Below are 6,285 nucleotides of genomic sequence, written 5' to 3' on the forward strand. Positions count from 1 at the left end.
ATTCATTATTGAAGTCTGATTGTATTTTATGTAAGGTTTATTAGTCTTTTATTTTGCTTGCACCTTCCCAAGTCGTCGTTATTATGCGATCACGTAAGTGTCCGAGTTTTGCAGTCGCGCTGACGGCACCATATTTTCCATGTAGATATACAGTAGGAGACGTAAGACCTAATTGCCGAAATTTATATCAGAATGTTACTAATACCCACGACAGAGAGAAGAGGCAGATATTTCTCAATGTAATAAATTTGTTTAGTGCAGGACTTTCTGTTTTCAATACCATGTCAATTTATCATTTATCGCAATCAGTTAAAACTTTAGCAGTCAGTCAACATCATATTATTCAGGAAGTACAAAATATGAAACAAAGTCAATTAAAGATGGTCAACATTGTCAATGGAATTTTGGTAGCTTTAAAGCAATCAGTTTTGATTTTAAAGGAAGGAATACTTGCTAAATTTTGTTATGATTATAATGAAGAGGGACATATAATTGTTTTATTGCACGCCTCTGAGATGATAGAGCGTTTAGATTTAATAATTATGGAAAAAGCTTCAGCAAAATTATCTTATCATATTTTAACTCCTAATTGGCTCCGTACATTTATTCAGAATCACCACGACTTTAAAGATTCGCTTTACAAGACAGACATAGGATTATTTTATTCTTTGACCAAAGTATATTTGATTAATTATGAACCCATCATTTCATTTAGTTCTTGAAACACCTTTAGTACAGATGAATGACATCGCTCCTATTTTTAGAGCAGTAACCTTACGCATTTTACGTAATAATTCCTGGTCCCGCATTAGAATTCCAGAGTTAACTTACAGTATGCAACATAAGAGAAGTCCACGATTAGTGCAAATTGTTGAGAGCGCATGTGAGCTTAAAAACTTTTTTTTACCTCTGCTCGCATAGTGAAGTTACCATTGATAAAGATGTACAGTTTTTAGAAGACTTACTTTTACACAACAGATCAGTTTCTTGTAATTTTGAAGTGAATTCTATTACTGGCAACAATTTTTCAGTTTATTAGAACACGTAATGGTATTTTAATATCAGGTACAGATCAATTTATTGTCATTCAGAATTTAAATAATAATTTGAACACCCACAGAACAATTCAGATTAACAATGGGCAATCTATATTTTTTAATTATCAGGATTTTTCTCTGATTATTGTGGATCAACAAATTTTACATACCAGAATTTTAGCATTTTAACAGGTAAAAATGAAGGAAGTTGAATTACCACTTGGTATTCCCAAGAATTTATCTGATTTCACTATTCCCCAGTGGACTCCGCTTGAACTTGCTTTAAAGCAACTTAATTAATCTATTATTACGGGCATTTCATTTCATGAATTAATTTTAACCCCTTCCCAAGTTTATATTAGTTTTTATTATTTGGAATTTATTGTTAACCGCAGTACTTGTTTATTATTTTTATAAGCACCGTCAACTTGCAAGACAATTAGATTCAGACCCAGATAGCACCTAAGTTAACTGCAAGTTAAATCGAATGTCGATTTAACTTGCAGTTAACTTATATGCAATCTGGGGAGCAACATAGAAATAATTTATAATTCAAGGCAACACGTGAATCATGGACATTATTTATTTTATTTTATTACGGTTGTGTATGTTATTCAAATTTCTTTATTTATTTTCAAAGAATTATGGCATATATGTAATCAATTTATTTTAATCATATTTTAATTTTGATGAGGCAATTTAATTTAATTTAATTTTAAGAAAAGGCAATGGAATGAGTTTGGTTTTGTGTGCATAACGTAAATCAATTACACCTATTCCCAATAGTTTCCTTTCATTATTATAATTTTCCTCTTAATTAACCTAACCTGTCTATACGAAACGACGTGGACGAGCAGTGCCTACATCAATCATGCATATTCTTATGAAGGACTTCCGCAGCAGCAGTCCACTACCGTGCGGAAAGACTCGTCACCAACAACTTAAAGGAGGCATGCAGACATTTTATTAATAATACTACAAGAGGACTACACTTTTCCAAGGAAGACATAATTCAACCATGAATTTCCCAGTTCAGTGGATCACAAACTGTTGATTTATCCACCACATTTTGTGAAGGAGCCAGTTAGAATTTTCCTCCACATCGTTTGTAGTTGGGACAACATTTTTCCCTATCTCCTAAGTTCAAGGGGTATTTATTACACATTTTACATTGCCTCAAACTAAGTTAAGAAGACAAGTAATACAAAAGAAGAAGAGAAGCAGAGAGACCAGATATCCTACAGCAGCAGTTTTGGTTACAACCATAATTACAGAGTTGTTGTTCAAATTGGGCTTCAGTGTTTCCCCACACATGCACATATAAGCTTATACCATGTGTATTTATGTGGATGTGACCCATGCATCATGGAGAAGAACATTTTTCTGCAGCCCTTCTTCATGTGTTCAGTTCCGTACCATGCATGCTAGCCAGGTTCTAACATGCACCATAATACAAGGAGGCAACAAGCAGCAGCTGTGCCAATTATCCAGTGCTAGCAACAAATAGCGTTTATATTTTTTAAGAAGAAATTCTCATAACGGATAGCCAACTGAACATGCAAATAACAGCAAAGCATTCCTACAGCACTTTAGAACATTCCAGGAAGGATGATTTATTATGCCAATGTTTTATGCATGTGTTCATTATAAGCAGTTATTTTTTTTTCATCAAGATGAAACATAGTAAGTGACACATTTTTTTCACATGATTTTTATGTGTGAAATTTCATTTCTGATGTTTACAATCAGAGAAGACAGTTTTTTGGACACTTGCAAGATCTTTTAATTCTGTAGTTATATATCAACAGTGTTTACAAGGCTATACTACAGTGTATATAATAACGTAGTAAAGGAAATCGAATGTTATTTTGATTTTCTAGGCTTTTATGGTTGTAACAGTGTCATTACTCACTGTAAATAATTATGTGCACCGAATACTTCCTATTCATACACATAAATAGCGAAATAATCAGTGATTGGAAGTTTTGTATGCACATACACCTTCCCGTGAAAATTTATTTTGAGAAGCTTATTTGGCTTGCAACGAAGGGAAGATTTAATATAAACAGTGCATAACAACATTTTTCTTCCGTTTGGTAATAAGTAAAGTGGCTATAATATAAGCACAATGTACGATACCTTGGTGTACCCAGGCTTTTTACATGCATAATCAGTGATATGTGTATTTGTGATAATTTTACAGCGAACACTTGTTTCATCATAAGATTCAATGCAACATATTACGTCTATTTTTCATATTCGCAATATACACTTATTTACGATAGTACTTACACATTTCAGAATTCACGATATCGTGAACTCAATAATAAACATTGTTTGTTCACGATACATATTTGAAGGGTCCACATCGGGCTCAATCCTATAGAAACATTGTGAACTATGGTTTTTCTTGTGAAAACATGTCGGCCATTTGCATGAAGTTTTTTTTTACTTCCGCTGGAAGTCAAGGCTTGGCATCGCACTGGCGATGGACAAAAGACTAACAACGATCGCTCGCGACTTAGTAGGAATGAGCAATCCTACATGAAAGGCTTACGTACCCAAAATTATGTTACGTCGAAAGTTATATCATGTAATGACATAAAATTTTATAAATACCAGTCATGTAATGATACAAAATACTTTTTTTAACAAAACATCTTTGACATGCGTACTTATTATTATGGATTGTAAGGTTTTGGGTAACAGAATATTTTTTTGTTTAGGAAATCAAGAGAAAGCTATATTATTTAATTAATTTTTTTGTTGTTTTATATATTTTTTAAATATATAGAGTTGGCGAACCTGGGTCATGTCAAGCTTTTTGATTTGACTTTTAAATTTTCAACATGTTTTTTTTTCCGTGGCGGTAGAACGTATAAATCCCTAAGATTATATGTTTATTTTAAAAGCCTCTCTGAATGCTTCATGTTGACCAGGACATTCACTTGTTTTTCTCAATTGTCTCAACTTCTGAGGTATGTAAACAATGCACAGTGTTGTGCTATGCAAACCTCCTGAGGTGATCAGGAAATAGGTAGTTCCTTCTGCCTATTTAGTCAGCGGTTTGCATAGTGGCAATTTTAAACACGATTCGGCATGGAGGAAGAGCTCCATGGCCTAGGGAATATAGAGATGAGACAAGCTGAGAGGGGACTGACTTTTGGGATTGGAATAGAGGAGAGAGGAGAGCTTAGAAAGGAGTGGAGCAAAAGTGAAACGACGCCCTGGTCAACCTATAGAGAAGCCAACAAAAGACTTAGTATATTTTCATTCATCGTAATTATCTTCATTTATCAGATAGACAGATAACTATCCTAAACCCAGCCATGATTCAGGTTCAAGGGTTCATAAAACCCAACGAGTGGCCGTTGCCTTTTCTAGCTGTTAAGTTCCTAAATCTTATTTGTACCTTTCGTCTTGCAAATAGTTCACTCGTCATACCAATGACGAGTGCTCTCATCATAAAGTATGAATGATGAATAGCTTACATCACCAAGCAATTAATTGCGAAGTGACTGGTTCTGATCCCATCATTCTTTAGAATGATACGAAATAGCGATTAGGTAGAATTCATGAAAGCGAGATATACAAATTAAGGCTCCACTCGGACTCCGTAAGGACATACGCAAAGTGAATCTCCCAATATGGGACTCGAACTTTGGTTTGCGGGATATCCACTTAGAAGTGTACATCAAAAAGTCAATGAGCGTGAAAACACTGAGACAAATTAATTTTCCAAAAACGCGAAATCAGAAAATTAATGTCCACATTAGAATGTTCGATTTCATTGTGTATCTTGTAAAGGACAACTGATCAGAACACGATATCGAGACCATGAAACAAGTAATGGATATGTTCTCCAAGAGAACGAATTTCGGAAAACTTGAATGGAGACTTTCACATTTACTCGTTGCGATTAGCCAATAGTGGAAAAAAACGACGTAAAACAACATAATTCTATCAAGTTTAAAAAAAAAATAGTATTCATCTTCAGAAGGACAACGAACGTAAGACTTAACTAATGTTGCGAATGAAACGAACATGGGACCGTCACTTTTTCTGACTACCCTAATATGCATAAACCTTAGCAATACATAATTTAATGTTGTTATCATTATTGTTATTAGCATATTGTGTGACAGTGAACAAAGACAACCGAACGCCGTTTTTCATGTTCGAAATGCTGTGCAAATGATGTGATGGAGCGATGTATAGACAAGAGCAAAAATTTAAAATCTAATATTTTTCATCCTCTAAAACAACGCCTAAGCTTTGGAACAATTGGAAAGTGTCAGTTGGATTTTGGACCACCTGTACATATATATGTGTGTATGTTTGGGTGCGTGTGTGTGTGTGTGTGTGTGTGTGTGTGTGTGCAAAGGAAAATATTTTCCCTTTGCATTGCATTGTACTGTACTATAAAGGCAAATAAGTAGTTTGGGGGTATGATCCCACACATTCTAGATCTCGACCAGATGGAGGTGATGTGATCAGCACCCGATCCCGGCTACCTTTTCCTCAAGGATTGTAATATATAATTTGAAAAATAAACCATTTGCCAAATAATTATAAAATTATCCTCTACAAATTATGAAATGACTTACTAATGAAACCACATAATCAATTAAACTTGAAAGAATCTTATTTATTTCCTGCTGTAAGAACAATCACCTTAAAAAATAAGCATGTTTTTGCAGTGACAACTGCAACAAAAATAATCCATGTTTCAATGAATAGCGCAAGTCTGATATTCTTCTTCTTTGTAGTATCGTTAAAATTTGTCTTCTAAAATTAATTTGCATTCTACTTTGTAGGTTCCCAGCATGAAGAGGAGTATGGCCGGCTTTTTCAGAATTTAGGAAATGATATTCCTTATTTATTTTCTTCAAAATTTTGAATTTATAACTTGATGTCGAAAATAATTGTAATTTCAAAAAAGCATGATTGCAAATGAAAAAAATGTAGTTTGATTGTAAATTGAAATGTTAAATTTCAATAAAGTTATGAAAATATTACTTTGCTTTGTATTGCAAAATTATATATTTTATGTATGTACGTACATAATTTACTGCTGCACATGGCAGAGGAACATAATTTACACATTTTTTTAGATTATGAATATTTTCCTTTCCAAAACGATATTTCTTCTTCATTATGATAAAATGCGTCATTTGTTTACTAGTGCTGTATTTCAGATTATTATTTTAAGTACAAATGATATTTAATATGACAATATTAGATACGT

The 6,285-nt window shown here is 33.4% G+C and overlaps 1 long non-coding RNA gene across 1 annotated transcript in view; it reads left to right on the plus strand.

The window, feature by feature from the left end:
• The window catches only part of LOC145983133 (uncharacterized), a 63,642-nt gene extending 57,652 nt beyond the window's left edge, over positions 1-5,990 (plus strand). The window contains exon 4 of the long non-coding RNA XR_014441225.1: positions 5,855-5,990. This is a non-coding gene — a long non-coding RNA (uncharacterized LOC145983133). The remainder of the gene's footprint in view (positions 1-5,854) is intronic.
• Positions 5,991-6,285: the final 295 nt, after the last annotated feature.

This window comes from Lepisma saccharinum, unplaced genomic scaffold (genome assembly GCF_977018435.1).
Source record: "Lepisma saccharinum unplaced genomic scaffold, izLepSacc3.1 HAP1_SCAFFOLD_687, whole genome shotgun sequence".
In the NCBI taxonomy this organism is placed as follows: Eukaryota; Metazoa; Arthropoda; class Insecta; order Zygentoma; family Lepismatidae; genus Lepisma; species Lepisma saccharinum.